The 25,438-nt window shown below is 44.1% G+C and overlaps 1 protein-coding gene and 1 non-coding gene across 2 annotated transcripts in view; one reads left to right on the forward strand and one right to left on the reverse strand.

The window, feature by feature from the left end:
- Window positions 1-25,438, reverse strand: part of astn1 (astrotactin 1) — a 2,216,244-nt gene that overhangs the window by 240,507 nt on the left and 1,950,299 nt on the right. The window lies entirely within an intron of this gene.
- On the forward strand, window positions 6,234-6,352 carry LOC132819215 (5S ribosomal RNA). Its single transcript, XR_009645055.1, has one exon. It is a non-coding gene; the product is annotated as a 5S ribosomal RNA (ribosomal RNA).

Here is a 25,438-nt window from a genome sequence, read left to right on the forward strand (position 1 = left end):
CAAATGATCCAGTTCACGTGGACTGGTTTGAGGACCAGACGGAAACAAATGATCAGTCCTGTTCCATTTCAATCCCCAGTCACCAAGCAGATTACCCGAATTCCCGAGTTGGATAACTATCGTTCCGAGGCATCATTTCTTCAAAAGTCGGCCTGTGCGATCAAGCCTCAATACTGTCCAGCTCGTGCTGTATGGCCACTGACAAACATCACAAATGTGTTACCTCCCACAGTCAGTTTGATCTTCTATTTATCAGGACATCTGCTGGTTGCCTCTGGAAAGAGGCTTATCTCATGATTTTAATGACCCTTGACCTCAGGCTAACTTACTCCAACTAGCTGATTCCTTGTCGCATCTTTGGGTCATTGAACCAACCACATTCTGCTTCATTGACAAGTGGGACATCACACATTTGGTGCGGTCTGTTTGAAACAGGACTCGAGCCAGATGCACAGCATCACCGGTCCAAGTCATGCCCTGCTGAATGACAACACTTCATTTAAACACACAAATACTCCCCCAGAAAACACTAGGCACCAATCAACCAATTAAATTTTCGGTTGGGTAAGACTGGCATACTTTTTCCCTCAAAGCCCAAATTCAGGATTATGACTGACAGAGGACACACGGGTCAGGAAACACAAATCTTCAAACACCAGCTGCCCAACATGCAGCAGAGACGGCAAATCAAGTATTCGACTTACCAACCATCCAGAACCGACTGATGCGCAGTCAAGACAGACTGCCTAAGGAGAAGAAACATGCAAGTATCGGTTCGAGGGCAGGCGCGTGGGCAGGGAGTTTCCCCTGTGCATTATTTGTGGCAAAATATTAACTGTGCTTGAAAACTATCTATTTATCACTCCACTATAAGTAGCAATTAGAGGAAATTCTCCAGTGTGACACTTCCAAGGCAAGTGTACCCACATGAGAGGTCATCATTGGCAGTAGGGAGCATCGGGGTCATGCAGCTAGAGATAGGCAAAAGTTAAGTAGCAATTCATTCCATCTTCAATCCTGCAGCTTGGAATCCAATTAATTCCACAATGAAATCTGGCAATTTTGATAGCAAAAACAAACTGTGCACTTTACATTTTCAATTAATTAACTGTTCTGATATATAATTTACATACTAATTATTTTTGGTTTCAACTGCGCTGTCATTTCAGCCGCAAGTAACTTTTTCGATCAGCAACTCTTCCATATTCAGTTATTAACTTCAAATACTGCTGCGTGTGAACTCATTTGCAAAACTGAATCAATTTTGGCTTTCCGATTCAGACCAGACTAAACTCCGGCTTAGTCCCTGCGCTCTGCCAAGCTTGCTGCCGAGAGTCTGAAGATCAGCAGGTGATCAGCAAGACCACAAAACGGAGTTAAAGCGAAAGCACAACAGCCTGGGAAAAGTAGGAGGAGAAAGTGAGGTCTGCAGATGCTGGAGATCAGAGCTGAAAAGGTGTTGCTGGAAAAGCGCAGCAGGTCAGGTAGCATCCAAGGAACCGGAGCTCAACATCTTGTAATCTTTCCAAACCGGTTTTGTGCAAAGGCATTAAGCCCCAGCAGTGTCACTTTCCCTCATTCACATCTCTCACTTTAGCCAGCTGGAGATCTCACGTAGAGGGAACGAGAACAGGAGCGGGCATGTCTACGGGAGTCCCCAAGCGGAAACGGAGACTGTGGTGAAAGCGCTCGGTTGACCGGATGGGAAGAGCTACCTCGCCCATGAGCCAAGGGTATCACAAAATATGATACAACTCATGATTAAATCGTAACGCAATTAGGAATGCCCACTAACGCTGATGCACCAGTCTAGCAAAGCCATGAGCACAGGGTCATAGTAACCACCAGGGTCATAGTAACCTCCGTGGACAGTACTGCAGAAGCAAAGTGGGTGGGCTATAATATTGATGGGCATTGTTATTAAATGCACGTTCCTGCTGAAAGGAAAGGGCAGCATTATTATTCCTTCAACAGAGCATTGTAAAAACTACCTCCCACCCAACTGCAGTACGGAGAAACCTTTCCACGCACTATAGTGCAGTGCAATGTTCCAATTCAATGTCATCAACATATTAACTCCACCATCAGACAAACCCGCCGCAAGTAGCTAATGATAAAAGGAAGTTCATTAGCCTTAATTAAGCAACAATGACAATTGATGTATAGCAACCATTTACACAAATTAACCCACTTGATTAGATTATGGCTCTCAATCATTGCATACGTACTGCTTTGCACTGGGATGCTGGAACCTCCCCCACCAGCCTCCAGCGCTGCTTACAGGGCATTAAGCAAGCCAGTGCGACTTCATTTACTCGCCCAGTCATTTGGATTCCTGCCAATCATGAAGGGACCTGCCGAGTGTTAAAGGATTGAAAGCTGTTGGAAGTATCTCTTGCTCTCAAGTTGACGGCGTGGTTCGCAAAGTCGATGAGATCTCGGGTGCCTTAAATAGGGGCCCAGGAGATCAAATCTTGGAAAGGGTGCGAAAGGAATTTCCCAGAATTATTCCAGGGATGGGGATCTGAGAGATAAGGTTAAGTTGGAAAAGCTGCAGTCGTTGATGGGGATTTGATAGATTATGACAAGTTTAGATAAAGTGAGAGAAGGGACAAACTGTTTCCCATTGACTGGTCATCCAAGGAGTAGGGGACACAAGGTTTGTATCATAGCGAACAACCCTGAGAGTATAGATATCTCAGTCTCCTGCTTAACTGGGCCACTTGAAGCACAGCGCACTTATTGAAGTGTGCTACTTCTCGAATATTAGTCTGGGACTGTAATATGCTGAAAATGTGTTGCTGGAAAAGCGCAGCAGGTCAGGCAGCATCCAAAGGAGCAGGAGAATCGACGTTTTGGGCAGAAGCCCTTCTTTAGGAATAGCTGAAGAAGGGCTTATGCCCGAAACGTCGAATCTCCTGTTCCTTGGATGCTGCCTGACCTGCTGCGCTTTTCCAGCAACACATTTTCAGCTCTGATCTCCAGCATCTGCAGTCCTCCCTTTCTCCTGTGACTGTAATATATGCATATATCAGAAGCTGTTCGACCAGTCGGCAGACTCCTTCATGATGACGTTACCCTCATTGAGTCCTTGTTCCAGGAGCTTAAGCAGAAGTCTTGCTGTATCTGGTTCAATACCCTACTGGAGGCAGATCATCGGGGATTGAGGGAGCAAGTGGGATTAACTGAATATTCCTGAGGAAAGCCAGCACTTGAAGGGCCAATTGGCATTCTGCATCATAAATTATCTTGTATGTGGAGGATAATTTATCTGCTTGATGGACAGGTAAATGTCTCAAAAAAAAGGTGAGGGAAAAGATGACGGTAATGACCACTAGGTATTGATTGTTGTTCTCGCTGGACAGCTTGTGGAATTGAGACAGATAGAGGAAGGTAGTTATCAACAATTTAACTTGATCTGAAAACAGTTCGTCAAGGGAGCTAAATGATTTCGCTTTGAGCTGGAGCAGGAGTGGTGGGAGCGGGAAATGGAATGGGCAAGAGAAAGAGAGACACACACAAAGAGGAATCAACCAGTATTCATACCGGACTACCAAAATGTTGTGTCTGGAATACTGCATGAGGTTGGATTTCAGCATTGATGATGTCTGGAAAGCAATAGCCTTCTGTTGCTTCGTAAGGGGGTTCTCAGGCTGGGTGTACCCACAGACCTGAAGATCTCATGAACAATGGAGCCGATCGGACCAGCACTCAACTCTGCTTCAATGCTCCCAGGAAAAATAGAAAGCGAGGATGTGAAAATTATGAAAAATACTATCATCATTTTATAAGAATGGCTTCATATCTAGGTAACTTCTAACCCTTGCAATGATCCATCTTTATCTTTCTTGGTCTCTTGAAGGTGCTATACTTATGGTAGGGTACAACGAGGAGCATATTGGCGGAAACGGTCTGAGGGCTGGGTCTGCCATTCCCGATCATACTGTGCGCTGACTACCCATACATTTATATCAATATTCCCCTTTGATTTGGGAGGGGTTCACTGAGCTGACTCAGCGCTCGGCAGAAAATGGTGTTGCCTTGTGACACTAATTGCTGCAGGTTATGAAATCATAGCCCTCGTTCATGAAACACTGCACAGATTCGATCGTCCCTTTAAGAAAGGACGGAGCTCTCTCCTTGAAGAGAACAATGGCTGCTGTCTCACAGTTAGCTCGGTCAGCATAGTGTTATAAGCAGTTGCAGAGACTGGAATGAAATGGCTGCTGCATGAGGAAAGTTGAACATGTTGGGCCTTGAGCCATTTGAGTTTAGAGAGGTGACATTATTCAAACACACATGCAATCCTCAAGGGACTTAACAGGGAGGCCGCTGAAAGGATGCTTCCCTTTGTGGGAGAGACTACATCGAGAAGACATAGTTTAAAAATTTCCATTTCAGATGAAAAGTAGAAGAATTTTAACTTCTCACACAGGGTCACGGATCTTTGGAATTCTCTTCCCCAGAGATCGGCGGAGGCAGTCATTGACTGTTTAAGGCAGAGGTTGATAGATCCTGATTAACCAGGGAATCAGGGACAAGGCAGGACTTCAAGCTATACACAGAGCAGTCCGGTTTTCATTAAACAGTGGACAGACCCAAAGTGCAAAACGGCCTCCTATTGTACCTAAGTTAGATATTCATACATAAACGTTTAACTATTCCTGTTCATGACATACGCTGCAAATCAATGAGAAGTTCTCTTCACTTCAGTATTTAATTTTTGCGAAATAAATCAGATGAATTCTCTCCGGTAATGCAGTCACCAATACTCATTATCTTCCAGAGAAGCCTTCTATATTTCTTAGTCTCCAAGGTTTAACCCTTCATCCCAAATATAAAGAGAAACTATCCAGATACCTGAAAATAGGAAGTAGTGAACATAGACATGTAAATATAGATAAAGGGTCTCAGCTGAAAGTTGTTTTCAAATGCAGACTGACCTCTGTCTTGATACTATGTGGTGTAATATGCTACTGCTAAAGTGTGTACACTGGATTCACTGGGACTGAGGCCAGACTGGATGACATGTCCAGGACTAGTTAAAAGTGACTTTCTGTGCTTTATACCAAGCAGCCGGGCTTTGAGTTAGAAAGAAATATCCACTGAAGAGACTGCTGCTGACAGGCTGAACACAAATGAAATCAGCAAGTGACCTTTGCAGTTGGAGGAGAAATGCAACTTCTCATAATGGACGAGAGGGGATATAAATTCTTGATTCATAAGACCGCTGTCGCAATGTGACCGTTTGTCATTCAGTGAAAAGTGCCCCACCCCATTAAGACACCACTATTTTTCATGAGCCAGTTGCCTGCGCGTTAGCTGGAGTTACCTTTCACTCAGCAACTAAGAGACTATTACATTCAGTTTTGAGAAATGCCTTTGCCCTTTCTTGGTAAATCACTCTTGTTCGCTCACTTTATTTTTTTCCCCCTGTGTTTGATTATCTCATGAGAACTGGAAGAGTCTGCCCTTGCTTCAAGGGCATAATTTGTCACTATTACATTTTATTGTGTCTGACTCCCAAACTCGTAGCCCCTAATGACAGCACAAGTGGGGCCAAGAGCAACAAGAAATGATTTGCAGGTATATAAAATGCAAAAAAAAGCACCGACGGTTTCCAGGGAACAGTTATACGTGGAAGATGACATTATCGGTGTAATTGGCTTGTGGATTGTGTTCTGTCTGCTGCGCCCAGCATTACAGGGACAGTTAACAGATGAGATTCAACAATCTATAATATTAATGACCAGCAAAGGTGCACACAGATCTATGCTGATGCTTTATTGAGGGATTGCTGCAGTGTCGGAGTGGCTGTCTTTCAACTTGAGGGATCCTCGTCTGCCCTGGCAGATGGACAGAAATGTCTCCCAGACACTCTTCAAAAGACTGGAGTTCATTTGGCTCCTCAGTTCCTTATTATCAATCATTGGCCAGCCCCTAAAAACTGACTGATCATTCAGATTACTGTAACCTTTATGGTTTTGCTCAGCACATCCTAGTTGCTATATTTGGCAGCGTAACAATAATGATTAATGTTTCAAAAGCAACTCTCTGTGTCTGAAATTGCCCGAGCATGAGAAGGACATTAATGGTTTAATGGAAGTATTTTCCTTCACAAATCTTGGTAAATCCTTAACCTTTTTTTCTGGTAATGGGCAGCAGGTAAAGGACCTCAAATTAGTTTTGATTGTCTTGGGTAATGCACAGTGACTGCCCAGAGCCTGTTAAAAGCCTAAGGCCATACTAGTCTGAAAACGCCCGATCTTGTCTGATCTCGGAAGCTAAGCAGACTCAGGCTTGGTTAGTACTTGGATGGGAGACCGCCTGGGAGTACCAGGTGCAGTAGGCTTTGGGCGGCACGGTGGCACAGTGGTTAGCACTGCTGCCTCACAGCGCCAGGGACCTGGGTTCAATTCCCACCTCAGGCGACTGACTGTGTGGAGTTTGCACATTCTCCCCGTGTCTGCGTGGGTTTCCTCCGGGTGCTCCGGTTTCCTCCCACAGTCCAAAGATGTGAGGGTCAGGTGAATTGGCCATGCTAAATTGCCCGTAGTGTAAGGTAAGGGGTATGTGTATGGGTGGGTTGCGCTTCGGCGGGTCGGTGTGGACTTGTTGGGCCGAAGGGCCTGTTTCCACACTGTAAGTAATCTAATCTAAAAGATAATCTAAAACATTGTGCTAAGTCATGTCATTACGTGATAAGCTTGCTAATGGGTGGTGGATTTGATTGTTTCAGCTTATTTTGCATTATAATGGACGGAATTGAAAATAGATTAGACATCATTGAAATTTAAAAAAAAGTCCAAGCAACACCACAGTCTTTGATTCCATATTTTGAGAAAGATCATGCAACCCAGCCCAGGGATTGTCAAATCTTCTCTAAACTCTGAAGTCTTTTGCTCTGTTTGTACAGCCTGGATCACAATGTGTGGGCAATGATTATGCCACGCACTCAGGAGCTTTGCAGTTGCATGATCCTTAGGAAAGAACTGCTGATGTGTGGGATGTCACAATGGGCTTGGTTTCATTGAAGATTCAGAAGACTCTTTCTTTCCTCAAACTGTTACATCTCACTCTATTTTCTATATGAAGAAAAATTGACTTCAATCTTCCTGTAAATATATCCATAAAGAACACAACTGTATTGGGATCTCTCATGAAAAATGAGACAATTAACTACACTCTGGTAATTCTTGTTTTGCAGCTTATTTACACTCTCTTTGCTCTGGGATCCATTAATAGTCTCTGACCATCGAGCAAGGCTTTTGAAAGTTATCAGGTGCTCAAGCAGAATATATTTACTCCCGGACTCTCAATGCAGCACTGAGAAGCAATGAGTAAATAGATTGCAGACAAATTTAACAGTGAAATTAAAACAGAAAAAGAAGAGACGTGCAAGTAAAATATGATCCTAACGCACCAGACACAGCTGTCAACTCATTCCTTTTCGACTAACCTTCCAAAGGCACCTCCTGACATCTCATTTTGAACTGAGTTTAGTCAATGTCTTAATGGTTCACACAACATTGCATTTTGGAGATCTAAACTGAATGCATTCAGCTCTCTCTCTCTCATGCACGCGCACACACACACACAATCAGAGCACCAACTATTTAGGTGAAGAAGTTATCTCCAAGTAATTGATGTCAGGGCCATCTTATTTTGGTATCTGACCTCACTACCTCACTAACTTGCCTCCCATAACCTAATATTATCATGTCTTGATACAATGCATTCCAATCAATATTAAGATGTTACACCAAACAAACACGAGCATCCTTATAATCTACAGAAAGACTGTTTTTAAAAGTACCCAAGAAAAAATGTAGTATTTTAGACAACTGAATTTTTTTGTTGTCTGGTGCATGACAAGAATAGGATATCGAAACTTAATGAGAATTCAAAAGGGTAAAAGAGTGGGGCAAACAGGATTTTAAAATAAAGACGACTGGAGCTTAAAAGAATTAACTTACATTTAAGTTGACTTTCAAGGATTGGTTAGGAAACTCTGCTAACTCAGCACACTAGTTTTATCAATTCCAAACAATCTCAAGAACCTTTACTGTCCCAAACTTTCCAAAGTATCCTCTTTCTTTTATCGTGTTAACCACTTCCTGAGAGGTTGAAATAGCCTGTTTACTCGACCACTCCTTAGGTAGCCTTTGTGATGCTGGAATAGGCGTTCATTGTATAAGGAGTTCCCAGGTGACTGATGATTCAGGCGTATGACATACAGTCTCTGTGATAGATGGTGCAGACACTGCCTGGAGCATCGGAAGGGTGGGATGTTGCCACACATTCCTTTCAGCATCAAGGCGAGATTCCAGCTTGCTATCAGCAATGAGACACGAGGCATATAGATCCTTCCCAGATGCTTTCCCTCTGCTTCAGAGGTCTAGGGCCAGGGTTGCCCGTGGGATTGTTGCATCTTTTCAAGGAGGCTTTGAGGTTGGCCTTGAACTGCTTCCTCTGCCCTCCTGGGCATTGTTTGCCTTGTTGAAGCTCCCATGTACAGACACTCATGTCAGGCGTGCCATTTGCCTGGCAGAGTCAAATGAGGCTGATCGATGCTTCAATGCTGGAAATGTTGGCCTAAGCAGGAATACTGACATTGGTGGGTCTATCTTGACAATGGAACTTGCCAACACAGTGCTGGCAGTACAGCTCCAGGGTATTGAGGTATGTTGTATAGTAGACAACTCTGAGGTGTAAATGAGGGTGGGTATCACCATGCTTGTGTTGGCCAGGAGTTTGGTGCTGGATTTGAGGTCCTGATCTTCAAACACTATTTTACTCAGGCACACAAAAAGCAGTTTTGAATCTCATCATTGAATTCTGCTCTTGTTGACAAGAGGTTCCCAAGGTGTGGAAAAGAGTCCACGTTGGCCAAGGCCTCAAGTGGTTTTTAAGGAATCAACGTTTAGAGCAAGACCTACTTGATTGTACATATCAGTGAGAAGTCGACAGTGGCTTAGAGGTCAGCCTCCGAATAAACAGGAACATCATCTGCACGTTGTAGTTCAATGACAGAATAGAATGCCTTTTGATCTGGCCTGCAGGTGGCAGGGATTGAATAGGTTCCCATTGGTTTGGTAGATGAGGTCCACTTGCTGATAGTGAGGTGACAGGATCACAGCAGATTGAGAAAGGCATTGGTGCAGTGGCGCAGCCCAGCTTGACCCTCGCCTGAAACACGAGTTGGATCCTTTGCCTCAGGATCATAGCTTTGCGGGTCCTCATGAACCAAACGGAGGATGGTGACAAATGTTTGCGGCAGCTAAAAAGGAGGAGAATGCCCCATAACCCCTCTCAGGATTTAGGAGGATATGGGCCAAGTGCTGGCAAATGGGATTAGATTAATTTCTGATATCTGGTCAGCTTGGACGAGTTGGACCAAAGGGTCAGTTTCTGTGCTACATAGTTCTATGACTTTAGGATGCCCTTTATGGGATCAAAACAGCCCATGTACACGGGGTTAGTGCTCTTCCCTGCATTTCTTTTGCAGTTGGCTTGTGATGAAGATCATGTCTATTGTGCCCTTCAGAGGACAGAATCTACACTGTGACTCGGGAAAGAATACTTCAGCCACACAGAGAGGGCATCGAGGAGTTTGTTAGTCACAACTTCCCCTGTGAATGGCAGCAGGGAAATTCCTCCGACGATCTCATCTGTTATTTTTATAAAGGTGGTCATCATTATGGCATCTCACAGGTAGAGAATTGGCTAACTAATAGAAGAGAGAGAGTTGTGCGAATGGTGGGGGGGGGGGGGGGGGGGGAATTTTTGAGATGGCAACATTTAACTGGTGGAGTGCCAAAGGGACCGGTTCTGGGGCCACAGTTATTTACAATGAATGACTTGGTTGAGGAAAAGTGCACTAAGTGGGAAGGTATGTGGTGAGAACAACACAAAGAGTCTGCAGAAGGTTGTAGTCGGGGGAAGTGATTGGGGAACGAACTTAGCAGTCGGAATATAATGTAGAAAATGTGAGGTTATGCACTTTGGCAGGAAGAATAGAGGAACTGAATATTATTTAAATAAAGAAAGACTACAGAATTTGAGAATTGAGGATTTGGTTGTCCTTATGCAGAAATCACACTTTGAAGATCAGCAGGTAATAGGGAAGGCAAACGGAATGTTGGTCTGGGTTAGTGTGGTTCTGGAAAAGCACAGCAGCATCCGAGGAACAGGAAAATTGATGTTTCAGGCAAAAGCCCTTCATCAGGAATAGAGCTTTTCTCAAGTGGGAGGATTCGAAGGAGGATTTGTTAAGGGTGAGGAACAGTTCAGCCAAACAAATGAATGTGTCAGTGGAAGGGTACTGGTGGGGACGTCAGGTGAGGAAGAAATGGAGGGCTTGGAGACCCTGGTCATGGCGGATGGAGGTGTAGAGGGATTGGATGTCCATGGTGAGGATGAGGCGTCGGGGGCCGGGGAAACGGAAGTCTTGGGGGAGGTGGAGGGCGTGCGTGGTGTCTCGAACATATGTGGGGAGTTCCTGGACTAGGGGGGATAGGGCAGTGTCAAGGCAGCTGGAGATGAGTTTGGTGGGGCAGGAGCATGCTGAGACAATGGGTCGGCCAAAGTGGTCTGTTGGCCTTTGAATGTTGGACTTTATTTCAAAGAGAATGGAATAAAGAAAGAGAGAAGTTACTTTGTCGTTAGACCACACTCAGAATGCTGCAAACAGTTTTATCCCTCTTACCACAGAGAAGATACACTGACATTGGAAGCTCCAATGGAGATTCACTGGGTTGATCCCAGGTATGGAGTGAATTTCTAACAAGGAGAGATTGAGTCGGTTGGGTTTGTTAGAGTTTATTACAGTTTAAGAGATTGAGAGGAAACACACAAGATACTGAGGTAACTTGACAGTGTAGATAGAGATGTGTCCTTTCCCCTTATGAGAGAGACTGGGATAAGAGGGCATTATTTTGGAGTAAGCAGTCCCCCTATTTCAGACAGAGATGGGGAGGAACTTGTTCACTGATAGTCAATCTGTGCATTTTTGTTTTACTGCAGCATGCCGGAGAATCTAGATTGTTAAGTATATTCAAGGCTGAGATAGTTTTTTTTTCATCAGTAAGGGAATCAAGGTTTATAGGGTTAAAGCAGGAAAGTGGAGTTGAGCATATCAGATCAATTATGATCCCATTGAATGGAAAACTTAATGGACTGAACGATGTGCAAATCTCAATTGGCATTCTGATATCCAAAGATTCACAGGCATCTTCCAGGTTAACAAGCAATGCATTCTCACCATAAGGGGCCATTGTCCTTTGCTTTCCCTCCCACACTCATGCTTCTCATTGGTGATTTTCTGGGGTGGGCATGGGGTTCAGGTGTGAGCTGACCCTCTTCTGCCTGGATCCTTTCAAGGGCAGTGGTGGGAGAGTGCTGAATGGGACATGTACATTTCCGACATGACTGCCAGTCTGCAATAAGATGGCACCGTGCGCTGAAGGTATATGCCCAGCCAGCCAATAAAAATCGCTGTTCCAACTCAAAACTTTACAACATCATTTACCTTACAATCCTCCTTTCCCTTCAATCATGTTCTCCACTGCAGAGTGGTTTAGCAATGCTCAAAATAGCTTGAAGGCTGAATTGCATTTGAAGCAATGTGATTATGAAACCCAAATAATGTCCAAACCTTTACTGTATCTCTTGAAGTGCAAGGGCAAAAAGCATGTGAAAATGACTATCTAGTTGCAATAAGTATGTACCTAACTCACTGACAGAAACACTTCACCATGAGAGAAATGATTGTGTGCAACGTGAGTTTTTAAAAGGCACAATGCAAGCTCTTTATCTCCGGAGGTCAAAGCAATTGCTGATCAGACTAGGCTCTAACCTCACACAGCTCGTCTCCAAGCAGCAGCATGTGTAATGGCTCTTGGGAGGCTAGTCATTAAATATCACAGTGCCAAAGGAAGCAGGGTGCAACATTACAGGCTGCTGTTTGGCACAGTTGGCGTTGTGACATTTAAACATCATTCCACTCCCCTGATTTCACAGCAGCCTTCCGTCACTGATTCAAATCTGGAGACAGACCAGCAAGACAGATGGAGGGAGAGATTTCAAATTGGTAGCTGGGGAACCCAAGGACTGAAGTTATGAGAGAGAGCTGCCAGTCAAACATCTTGCAGCCTTGTGGGGCAACACTAAGGCAGTAGACAAAAATGTTATGGTTGAAGTGAGAACAATAGCAAAGAAAATAGTAAATACGAATATTGACTCTTGATTTGGATGAGAATCAGAAAGGATGGTTGAAAGCAGAGATTAATAGCCTTTTCTTGTCTTCTTACACATCTTCAAACGGCAGTGATCCCAAGACTCAAGATTCCCAAATACAGGAATGATATTGACTGTTACTCTAATATATTAAAGATATTTCATTTGCAATTACCTGTGGCCTCCTTTTGTTGTATTTGTGTATTATTTTTGTCACAAATGTTCACCATTACATTTGCATCCCTGTTGAAAACTACGTCTGTGAACATGTCACACTGTAATTCCACCCTCTCAATTCATTTAGCGCCCAGTTTCATCTCCAACCTGCAGAGAAACTCCTGTGCCCTGACTTTCTGTGTTTCTCAGATAACTGTAAATACTGACTGTCAAGCAATAGTGGTTTACTAACATTAGGACAGTTAAAACAAGGATAGAATAATGTCTGCGTTTTCTGGTTCAACTGAGAACCATGAGTGTGTGTGTGTGTGTGTGTGTGTGTGTGTAGTTCAGCAGGAGATTGAATAGTTATCAAGATATGTAGGAGTGTTCCAATGTAGTATCAAGTGCTTGGGATCATTTCCCAACAACATGAAGTTTCTGGTACAAAACAGCACAGAATGAATCATACAATAAAATATAAGTACAGATGAGCTCCCTTTAACAGTAACTTTACACAAACAAGCTTGTTGTATCTCTCTTGAACAATTTCTCTCCACTCGGTTCACACCTTATAAAGGATTACATACATAAAAGGCTAGCTAAAGGGGTGACACTTGTTATAACATTGTTAGATTAGGTTACTTAGTGTGGAAACATGTCCTTTGGACCAACAATCCACCGTTGAAACACAACCCACCCATTCCCCTACATTTACCCCTTTAACCTAACACTTCGGGGCAATTTATCCTGGCCAATTCACCTAACCGGCACATCTTTGGACTGTGGGAGGAAACCAGAGCACCCGGAGGAAACCCATGCAGACACGGGGAGAATGTGCAAACTCCACACAGACAGTCGCCTGACTTGGGAATTGAACCCTGGTCTCTGGCGCTGTGAGGCAGCAGTGCTAACCACTGTGCCACCTTTGTAGATCAGTGCTGCCCATTTACTTAAAAGTAGCTAATAGGAATGAAAGCATATATTCAGCAGTTTTAACTGTTGAATTTAAGAGAACTTCACTTCAAATCGAACACTTTTGACGTGCAGTCCCTGTTATAATGAGCAAAGTACAGCAACTACCAGTTTGTGTACTGTAAGATCCCAAAAACAGCAGGCAGGAAAGCTTCCTTGCTCTTTTCTAGCAACAGAAGGCTGGGCTTCAAGTTTGTACAGCATCCACTCAATACTACATTAAGAATTGGAGGGAGGTCGGTTAGCTCAGTTGGCCGGATGTCTGGTTTGTGGTGGAGAATGATGCCAGAAGCCCAGGCTCAATTCCTGTGCCTGCTGAGGCTCACACCTTGCAGGAGACGTGGTGACTGTCCCAGGTTAAGATCGCCACCAGTTGTCTCTCTCACTCTGAAAGCCATGACGTGGAGGTGTTGGTGTTGGACTGGGGAGAACAAAGTTAAAAATCATACAACATCAGGTTATAATCTAACAGTTTTGTTTGGAAGAACAAACTTTCAGAGCATTGCTCCTTCATCAGTAGCTTGTGGAGCTAGTTCCACCTGCCCTGTTAGCTACCTGACGAAGGAACAGTGCTCCAAATAAACCTGTTTGATTATAACCTGCTGTGGTGCAATATTTCTCTATGAGACAGCAGACCCATGGTCCTCTTGGGACTAAAACAACTTTACCCTTTATGTTCGGAATGTCAGCCTGGATATAGTATTCAAGTCCCTGGGATACGCACTCCGTGAAATTCTGAAATGCCAAATACAAGACAGTAGTGAACCATGCATTACAGAACATCAAAATCAGTACAGTTTACTCACTTTTGAGACTGAAGAAGGAAAAACATTGATGGAATTACCTAATGCCAGGCAGGCACATTGCAATTTAATCCTTTGCTACATTTTCTTTTTCCTGGAAGAAGCAGCGTGAGTTGTCACTCACACATAATGTTAGCAACATCACAGCTGCCAACATTATCTTGCATTAGCCAGTGTATTAGCATCTTTGTGTGAGATATTACTCTTGGTGAGCACTGGCTGGCAGCCCAGAAACGTTATGATGCGGTCCCTGGTGATCGCACATTTAAGAGCACACAGAATATTTCGTTAGAATTAATTTGAAGTCCCAAATCAATCCCCATCAACAATTAGCCCGAACATTACTAAAAAAAACAAAGCTGTGTTTTGATTAGTTAATATTGCATCGGAATAATTGAAGTTGGCACAGAGCAGCTGCTTTGATTGGGTTTTTAAAGAGAAATCAAAATGCCAGGCTATTCAGCCACTTCTCCCACAGAGTGGAACCACTTCCATTTGGAGAAGCATCTTTCAGGCTGTTGCAGATCGAGACACCAGTGACCCGAGGGTACGGTTTTTTGTGCATGTGGGCCAAAGAGACTCCTGGCTGTAGAAGAAAGTTGTGGATGACCAGCAATTTACTTGGCAACTGAAGCTTGACTGTTGAAAGTATGCTCATCACTAAACGTGCTATTTTATACGAAACAAAATAGCAAATGCGTACTTGCAAGCTTCTGTCTTCAATATTCCATGACCCACTTGGGGAAAAGTGCACTTATTCCCAAGCTCCGGTATTCCCAGGGTCACCACAAAAGTTAAGGATTTAATCTAAGCATGTTAAGTCAGCAATTTACCTGTCTGATATCTGTCTCATAGAGTCATCATTGTGGGAGGGAGCGTGTCTCACAGAATGGAGTGCGTCTTGTGTGAGTATACCTTAGTGACGGAATGACAGGGAAGTGACTTTCTGCGTTGATTTGATTTATTGTTGTCACATGTACTGAAATACAGTGATAGACTTAAAAGAACAGGAAATGTTATCCGGTCACTGTACTTAACAAGAACGGTTTCTGTATTTAAAAACCACCACATATTTCAAATAAATAAATTCTAAATCACACTCAAACAACAATGAACGATTAACCAATACATATCTCCACTCACTGAAACTTTAGCAACCTCCTTTATAAACCTTGCACTCACAGATAGTCAAAAAGATAACACTGCTGTTATAGATGGAGGAAAATAAGTTCCGGGTGGAATCCTGGTTCAATGGCACCAGCCCACAACCTTCAATAGAGTGTTCCTTTCTCTTCTCATGACCTTCTGTTCTCTGATCTTCTGCCTTCCAAAGTCTCAGTTTTTTTTTTGTTGAGGACCCGGGGATCTACAAATTAATTGTTCCAATTATAGACAACAGTTAGCAGGAAATCATCACGTCCCTATATCTGGAAACAGACCATTTGGACCATCGAGTCCATACTGACCCTCTGAAGAGCATCCCACCCAGATCCACACCCCCACCCTACCCCTGTAAACCTGCATTTCCCATGGTAAAAACAAGGACTGCAGATGCTGGAAACCAGAGTTTAGATCAGAGTGGTGCTGGAAAAGCACAGCACGTTAGGCAGCATCCGAGGAGCAGGAAAATCAACGTTTTGGGCAAAAGCCCTTCATCAGGAATAGAGGCAGGGTGCCTGCAGGGTGGAGAGATAAATGAGAGGGGGTGTGGGGGTGGGGAGAAAGTATCAGAGTACAATGGGTGAATGGGGGTGGAGATGAAGGTGATAGGTCAGAGAGGAGGGTGGAGTGGATAGGTGGGAAGGAAGATAGGCAGGTAGGACAGGTCATGGGGATGTGCTGAGCTGGATTTTTGAAATTGGGGTGAGGTGAGCGAAGGGGAAATGAGGAAACTGGTGAAGTCCAAAATGATACCCTGGGGTTGAAGTGTTCCGAGGCAGAAGATGAGGCGTTCTTCCTCCAGACGTCGGGTGGTGAGGGACCGGTGGTGGAGGAGTCCCAGGACTTGCATGTCCTCGGCAGAGTGGGAGGGGGAGTTGAAATGTTGGGCCACAGGGCGGTGGGGTTCATTGGTGCGGGTGTCCTGGAGATGTTCCCTAAAGCACTCCGCTAGGAGTCGTCCAGTCTCCCCAATGTAGTGGAGATCGCATCGGGAGCAACGGATACAATAAATGATATTGGTGGCTGTGCAGGTAAAACTTTGATGGACTTGGAAGGCTCCTTTGGCAGTGAGGGAGGAGGTGCGGGCACAGGTTTTGCAATTCCTGTGGTGGCAGGGGAGGGTGCCAGGATGGGAGGGTGGGTTATTGGGGAGCGTGGACCTGACCAGGTAGTCACGGAGGGAACGGTCTTTGCGGAAAGCAGAAAATGGTGGGGAGGGAAATATATGCCTGGTGGTGGGGTCTGTTTGAAGGTGACAGAAATGTCTTCAGATGATGTGGCTTATGCGAAGGTTGGTAGGGTGGAAGGTGAAGGTCGAGAGGGTTCTGTCCTTGTTACAGTTGGAGGGTTGGGGTTTGAGGGCGGAGGGGCTGGATGTGGATGAGATGCATTGGAGGGCATCTTTAACCACATGGGAAGGGAAATTGCGGTCTCTAAAGAAGGAGACCGTATGGTGTGTTCTGTGGTAGAACTGGTGCTCCTGGGAGCATTTCCCATGACTGATCCACCTAGCCTACACATCCTTGGATACTGTGAGCAATTTCGCGTGGCCAATCCACCTAATCTTCACATCCTTGGACTGTGGGAGGAATCTGGAGCACCTGAAGGTAACCCATGCAGACAATGTGCAGACTACATGCAGACAGTCACCTGAGGCTGGTATCAAAGCCAGGTCCCTGGCACTATGTGGCAGCAGTGTTAACCAGTGAGCCACCATGCCAGCCACAAGAAAAATGGAGACAGAGAACAATTCATTACCTCCAGGCTTGAGTGGTCCTTGTTTCTTCCTGTCTGGAATACATCTGTCCCATATTACTAATGCACATGCTCAGCTGCCCAGTAACCAGAGGACTATCAACAAGATGAATACCTCTGGCATCCGCGACTGGTCACAATTGCACAAACCAGTCAGCACTATGCAACTAACCAAATCTCACTCTGTATGTATACGTACGCACGCACACACACACACACACACACACCTTTCCTGCTGCTTGAACAGAGCAACAGTGTAAACACAGCTCACAACGAATTCCAATAATTTGTGTTTTTAAAGTGCAGCAACTCCCTCTCTAGCCCTTGGTTTTAAAATGGTCCTTTTTGCCATCACAATCCACAACCAAAATAAAAAGATGAGGTTTTACATGTAGTAGGTCCCATACTGAAATATACTGGCTAAAATTCAGTCGACATCAGCCTCTCCATTATTATATTGGTTCGAGAGGATGATATGTTCGATATACACTGAACTTTGTACTTTGTAGTTCAATCATTGCTACTCTCAAAACCTGGTGATTGTATACTTGGAGATGGACAGAGCAGCTTTGAAAGCAATGTTCCCCCTCTCCTGATTTTACCCCCTCTTTGGTATGATTTCATTGATATAGGCAGTATTTTATTACTCAAACCCAGGTGACAAATATTCCTGAGACAGCTCAGGGAAAATGTGCTGGCAGGTTGCTTCATAACATGGTGCATTAACATCACATCCAAACGCTTGCATGTGAACCTTTGACCCTGGACACACCTTTCAGTAAGAGTGGTTGATTAGTGTAGGGAGCAGAAACCAAAGTAATATGTTTGCCAACTGCAGATCGTTGCATCTGTAACAATGGCCAACTGCACCACAAATCAAGATTAAACCCAATAAGTGTAGATTATCACCAATAATAATGGACATTCAAATTTAGCAGGTTCTGTCAGAGTCAGTGTTTGCCTTTTTTTTACAAGTTAAGAACTGATACCTTTCCCCTTCCTATCATGATCAGGCTATATCCCATTTATAGTCCACAGTCAAGAGGGAGCCAAGTCTGAAATTCCCCCCAAACACCTTGAATAAAAAGGTAAATTATCTAGCTGGCACATTGGGAAAAGGTAAACATTAGAATAAACAGAGCAGATTTATAATACAGCTCATCGAGAGTGGAGCAGTTACAGAAGGCACAGCAGTTAGTTGATGTTCTATAAAATTGCTGGTGTTCCTGTAGGGGATAGTGTGGAAAGTCGCCAGTATAATTTAGTCTCAGGATCGATGTCAGCTTGTAGGGGATGAATCATGTTCCACTAGCAAGAAGTGCCAAGTTCTTCACATCTTCTGCCTTTTTTCTCACCTTTGTCTTAAGAAAATTATGATTTTTATTTAACTTTCAGGTGAAACTTTTCACACTCAATAACTGGGGCAGCATGGCGGCTCAGCGTCAGGGCCCCCAGATCAATTCCAACCTCGGGCCACTGGCTGTATGGAGTTTGCACACAAGGGGCAGCTCAGTGGTTAGCACCGCCGCCTCATAGCACCAGGGACCTGGGTTTGATTCTGGCCTTGGGCGACTGCGTGGAGTTTTTCTGTGCCTGCATGGGTTTCCTCTGGGTGCTCCGGTTTCCTCCCACAATTCAAAGATGTACAAGTTAGGTGAATTGGCCATGCTAAATTGCCCATAGTGTTAGGTGCATTCATCAGGGATAAAGGTAGGGTTGGGGAATGGGTCTGGGTGGGTTACTTTTCGGAGGGTCAGTGTGGACTTGTTGGGCCAAAGCGCCTGTTTCCATACCGTAGGTAATCTAATCTAATCATTCTCCCATTGTCTGTTTGGGTTTCCTTCAGGTGCTCTGGTTTCCTCCTACGGTCCAATGGTGTGCAGGTTATGTGGATTGGTCGGGGAAATTGGTCAGGTTATGTGGTTTAGCTGTGGGAAATGCAGGGTTACAGGGACAGGGTGGGGGGGGGGGGGGGGCGGCGGGAGGTGAGTGGGATGCTCTTTGGAAGGTCGGTGTAGACTCAATGGGCTGCCTTCACACTGCAGGGATTCTATTCTATGATTCCAAATGGACAGTTAAATAGAAGAACATTTACCCCACTTCAATCAATGAATGGGTACTTCAAGAATACAGGAAGCACTGATGTGCCTCAGGCTGATGATGCCTAATAACTGAGACATGGTAAGTGTAGATGTTTGCAAAAAAAACTATCAGTAGCAGTAGATGCACATTAAATTGCTGAATGAGGAAACATAATGGGGGGTTAATGAACTAAACCAAGCCTGCATTTTGGTTTTTGCATCCTTCAGTCGGTTCTATGCATTGGAGATGTCACCTTGGTTTTCAGAGAAATCCCCTGTAATTTTGGCACTGAACTGTAATCCTTTTGTCAGGTACACATAGCTGGCAGCACTGTCCTTTTCCCCGAAATCAGACATTTCTTCCCTTCCTCTTCTTTTCCCAAACCTTGAAATATTTCACCCTCTCAACCCCAACTCCACCCCCATTAAGAAAACGTATCTGAACATTACTCATCCAAATAAGGTCTCACAAGCAGAATTTAGGGAGTTAGGAGCCAAGTTAAAAAAGTAGGTTCTCAGAGGTAGGAATCTCAGGAGTGCTATCAGTGCCACGTGTTAGGCAGAGTAGAAATGAAAGAATAGGCAGGATGAATGCATGGCTTGAGAGATGGGCAGGAGGGAGGGGTTTGGACTTTTGGGATATTGGGACCAAAAGGAAATAGAAAGCAGGTGAAATACCCTCTACACAAGGCCCTCCTGCCACATTTGAGATGGTAAATAGCCACTGTGGGCCAATAGCAGGAAGCAAAAACCAATTGCTTGGGTCCAGTGACACAGGAAGTCACTTCATATGAGACAAGTGCATGATCACATCTTCAAATGTTATATCCTGTCAACTGTCACTCGCTCAACCACTGCTCAAATCACCACATCATCGCATATCTCCTCATAATGTCCTTCAAGCATCTCCTAGCAATGTATGACCTGACTTTCATACCCTTCTTGGTATTCTCGCACACTTGGCCATTTGCAAGACACACACAATTGTCTTTTATGCAGCCACAAGATGCTGACAGACATACCTCTGTTTATCTTGCATGAAGAACCAGAGGTGGAGGGACCTTGCCACAAAGGGATGACCATGCAGGAGACAGTCCTGGTCATTACTGCAATGTCCACTGCTGAGGCCACGAGCTGAAAAACTGAAGTTATTGGAGGTGATGATACCCTCATGTCCAAGTATCCTTCCTATACCCCAGGGAAAGCAGAAACCCCACACATCACTTTTTTGCCGAGGCTTATGGTGAGGATTTGTCCTGCGAATATTTGGATTGAAATCTCCAGCTGGGATTCCATCTCTCCCTCTTTCACACTTTGTCTTTTTCTGCGTGGCGGCAATGTTGCTTCTTCAAGTCTTGCTCTATTCCAAGAAAATGTTAACAACTGCACCCATGTTCAGGAGCAACCTCAAACCCAGTAAGAAGCCCTCAGTGTGTGCCACAAAACTCCCAGTAGATTACTACAACCTGGGAATGGCCTTGGAATGTTCCAAACACCCAGAGAATCATAGCAACAGCTGGCAACTAATCTCAAAGTAGTTGTAGATTCCCGTAGATAGCGCTGGCTGTGGTTGGACTGTGAGGACATCATTCCTTTCACTGCAAATGTGATCAGCTGTGTAATGTGAAGAGATCAATGAGCTTGGCTCAAACACTGTGATCCAAAGTAGCAAGAGTGACTTCAAATAAGCCTTGCCCAAAGATTGATGCCATGATCTGGTTGTTCCACATATGCCCAACAGAAGCTCACTGCCAACGTGTGCTGATATCATGCCCAATAGCATTTATTCTCCTGAAAAATGAATAGACACAAGAAGAGCCCTACAGAGTTCTAACGCCACTCCTAGAGCCTAAAGCTGGCTCTAACAACCCACAGAGGCATGAGGATTAAATCTTAAATCGGATGCAGTGAAGTGTCTTTGCGACGGCCTCTATTTTCTATAATGAGAACAAGTCTCTGTTGACCTAGGCGGACAGAAATTAATCCCATAAATCATTTTCAACTATATACTTTTTTTTAAAAAGTGCAGCTGTGAGCTGAACTTCTGCTTTCAATCACTGAGATCTGGTGCCATCGTCTTTGCAACTTGCCTGTCCTCTCCCTGAGCTGGCAGTCTGAACCTCAGCAATAGTGCATTTTGTCTGGCCATATTCTTACTGATCTATACTTCCACTGGCCTAGATTCCAACTTCTGAAACGCCCACCTTAAATTGCCCCAATTCCCTTTGCTATCTGAAGACACCCCTTAAAAACCACAAAGCTTTGTGGTAGCTGTTCTTATACACCATACTGTGACTTAGTTTCCCTATTCTGTCGGATTGAATCCCACAAAGCGCCAAATGTTAAAGGTGCTGCATAAATTCAGGAAGTTGTTGATCTGCCTGGCTTTGAAGGCCATAGATGTACAACTAGTTAAGTCAGCCAGTTTGTTAAGAAGTGGTCAAGTTGCAAATGCACCCTTCAGGCTCCCTTGAGTGCATTTGAATCAACCGTAAGCAGCACAATTTATATAGAGCTGCTCAAAATCATTGCAGACATCCTGCAGAGAAAGCTCTTACTGTGCACAGTTTCTATTGACACCAGTGTGTGTCAGCCAATAAATTGGCGTTGGAGTTGAATTACAGTAAGATTGTGAGTCTATTTACTCAGCGAGCAGAGCCTTTTTTATAATAGAATATTAGAGCAGTCTCTACGTTCTATTTAAAGTCCCCACAAAATATACAGACAGAACTCATCTGATACAACAGCAACTTCTGCTGATAAAGCAGTGTGATCTTTCCATGGGATATCATGAGCAGGGAATAGTTACATTACAGAAATGATGTGCATAAATCAAACTTAAACACAGAGGAGTGAAACTCTCATCTCCAGTCTGCCTGAGAACAGTCATGTCACACCACACTACTCCATTGGAGAGGCCTGCATCCAAGGATTCCCGCCTAAATTCACCCACAGAGACAGCAAAGCTGGCTTGGTATCTCTAAAGGGAAGTTGAATATTGGCCTATCATGCACCCCATTATTCACTTATATTGCAATCAAGGTATTTGGAATGTACATTTGGTATTGCGAAATATTTTCCAAAAAAAAATACCTATATCGATTCAACACATTCACTGAAATCCTTCTCTTAACACAGAATTAGAATAAAGGCTATATTTGCAAAGACCAGTTCACCTCATTATATCTAGGCTTGTCCATTTTATTCAGAGGAATGTTTGTGTTGCAAAGCCTATTTAATACCAGTTAATATGCATTAGATAGCCATGATTAGAATCAGACGAGAATAAATATTTGGAACTATTTACAGCATTTGCATTTTTTTTCATTCAAAGTTTGCTCTCACATAAACACAAATAACACATACATACAGATATGTAAACATATGTTGTTTGGCATCTTCAGGAGAACAGTACTTAGAATGGTTTACGGAAAACATAGATGGTTTGGGAATTATGGTAACATGCTAACATGGTAACATGCTTGGGGTTTTACCGGAACAATGGTGCCTCGATAGACATCAAGTGAAGGCAGAACAGATAGCAAAAAGAACTTACATTTCTACAATACTTCTCACAACCTCAGGATAGGAAGATATGACCTCATGAAGTGCAACCAATTTTAACAATTCGATCTTCTGCTTTTGCCAGTGTTTGAATGCTAAATGTCACTCACAACGCAGGGAGATCCACACACCTCCTTTGTAGTTATGCGACAAAGTGCACCTATGGAATTTTGAATCCACAAGAGGAAAGTGGAGACCCAATTAGATGTGTTAGCAGAAAACAGCCGAGTTGACACTTTAGTGCTAGCCTGGGTCGTATACCCAAGGGTCTGGAACGAGGTGTGACCCAACATCCTTCTGCTTCACAGTCAAGGGCACAACCACCTAACCAAGGCTCCGACCTTGCAGGAGGGTATCGAAGGCCAAGAAAGTCACTCAAAGGTTCAGGGTACTTTCCACATTACACAATCCTAACCTTTTACAAAATATTTCTTATGTATGAGCACTGCAGGCACCAGCCTGGGAACAGGTCACATACTTAGAAATTCCGGAGTTGGAGAAGATGGCTTAAGAAGCAGCCTTGATCATTTTATTGTCATTTAAATAAACTGCTGTTATCTGACCTAGTGGTCAGATAACCCTCATTCCTGATTAAGGGCTCCGGTCCGGTCGATTCTCCTGCTCCTGCCTGACCTGCTGTACTTTTTCCAGCAACACACTCTCGACTCTGATCTCCAGCATCTGCAGTCCTCACTTTCTCCTAGTTGATTCTGACCTATGGAAGTGTCAAGCAGTTTCATCCAGTATGAATAATAGAAAACATAAGCATGCCACTCTGTATCCTCTGCTACTAAATAATGAATCATTGACAAAACAGATCACAGTAAAAGCATTATAAGATCAATAAGTCATAGAATCCCTACAGTACAGAAACAAGCCATTCAACCCATTGAGTCTACACAACCTTCCAAAGAGCATCCCTCCAGATCCACACCTCCCACTCTATCCCTGGACACTGGGGGCAATTTAGCATGGCTAATCCATCTAACTTGTACATCTCTGGACCGTGGGAGGAAACCTCACAGACACAGGAAGTCATTCAAACTCCACACAGAGGGTGAGGGCAGAACCGCCTGAGGGTGGAATCGAATCTGGGCCCCTGGTGCTGTCAGGCAGCAGTGCTAACCACTGAGCTGCCCAACTTCCTACTGCCCATGGCCCTCCCTCAGATACTGAATCAGTATTCCTCCATGTTGAACATCACATAGAAGAAGCACTGAAGATGGTAAAGGGTACAGAATGTTCTCTGACTGAAGTACACCAATATCCGTCACTGAGTGTACAACTACTGACTGAGCTCTGAAGGACAGTTAATGAGAAAGCAACAAGAGAGAGACAAACCAAGACAGGAATCTGCTCATCACCAATGTACCTGTCCATGGTAGTGTGGCAAGAGCGACCTCTACAAAGGTCCTTGTGAAGGTGAAGTCCCTCCTTCATCTTGAAGATACCATCTATCATTTTGTGGGGTGCCACCACCATGAGAAATCAAATAGATGTAAACAATCTAAAACTGAGCACCAGCCAGATGCAGTACATTATCAGCGACTGCAAATTGCATTTAACCACTATCCGTAGTCTCATGGACCATCTTAATCCCCACTTTAGAATTCCATCAAGCTGGGAGGTCAATCCCTATTCAATTATATGTTGAGTAGATGATGGCAGAAACAGCACTAGAAATACCTAAAAATGATGTATCAAGCCAATGAAGCAAGTCCCTCGTTCTGAGATTATGCCCTCTGGTGCCAGACTCTCGCATAAAGGGAAAATACACCTCTGCATCTATCCTGTCAAGGCCCCGAAGAATCTTCTGTGTACAACAAATTGGGCTATATTTTCCCTTCCCAGCCAAGAAAACATAAAATATATCATGGCAGGGTTGGCTAGGAGTAAGGAAATCTCTCTGATTGACAGCTTTCTGATGTTATAATGTGTGATTTCTTTTTATCTCTTTTTCTTGAAAAATAAATCTCGATTATTTGACAGAAGAAAAGGAAATGGCCTTGCTTCTGGCTTCTGTTTTTATACTTTCAAGACTGACACTTTTATACGGTTGTAGCAACAGTGGGATTAAAAGAAAATGGCATTTTTAATACCAGTTTCACCTTGACCATTGTGACTGTAATGCTCCAGGCTGTGTGAATGGGCGTGGACATACCATAAGTTGGTATGAAAGGCTTTGGCAAGGGAGGGTGGAAGGGGAGATGAATTGGCTTGAGTTTGCATGGAGTGACTGTGGTTGTGAGGCTGGGAAAGGTTATACCGCATATAACTAGCGAACAGTGGGGCTGAGTCCCAGAGGTGCAAGGAGGGACTTTGAAAACATCTCACTTCAGCACTCAGCCACCCTTGCTCCTCCTTCAAACTGCTCCCAGGGGAATTGGGTCTGATCCCATTCTCCATTTGACCAAAAATATAGGTGTGACAGCAAGTTGAAAGTGATGAGTCTGGCAAGTCACGAAATTTCCCGACATGAGCTATGTACCCTAACACCACGAGCACTGCTGATGCAGGCAATAGAAATGTGAGACTCAGAAAATGAGAATACCATTCTGAACCTGGGGAAGAAGTCGACTGTTGAATATCACACAATTGCTGCAGTGTGGAAGCAGGCCCTTCAGCCCAATGAGTCCGCGTCAACCCTCCGAAGAGCATTCCGTCCAGACTTATACACTTAGCAGGACTTATACACTTAATGGTAAG

Source organism: Hemiscyllium ocellatum, chromosome 9 (assembly GCF_020745735.1).
Source record: "Hemiscyllium ocellatum isolate sHemOce1 chromosome 9, sHemOce1.pat.X.cur, whole genome shotgun sequence".
Lineage (NCBI taxonomy): Eukaryota > Metazoa > Chordata > Chondrichthyes > Orectolobiformes > Hemiscylliidae > Hemiscyllium > Hemiscyllium ocellatum.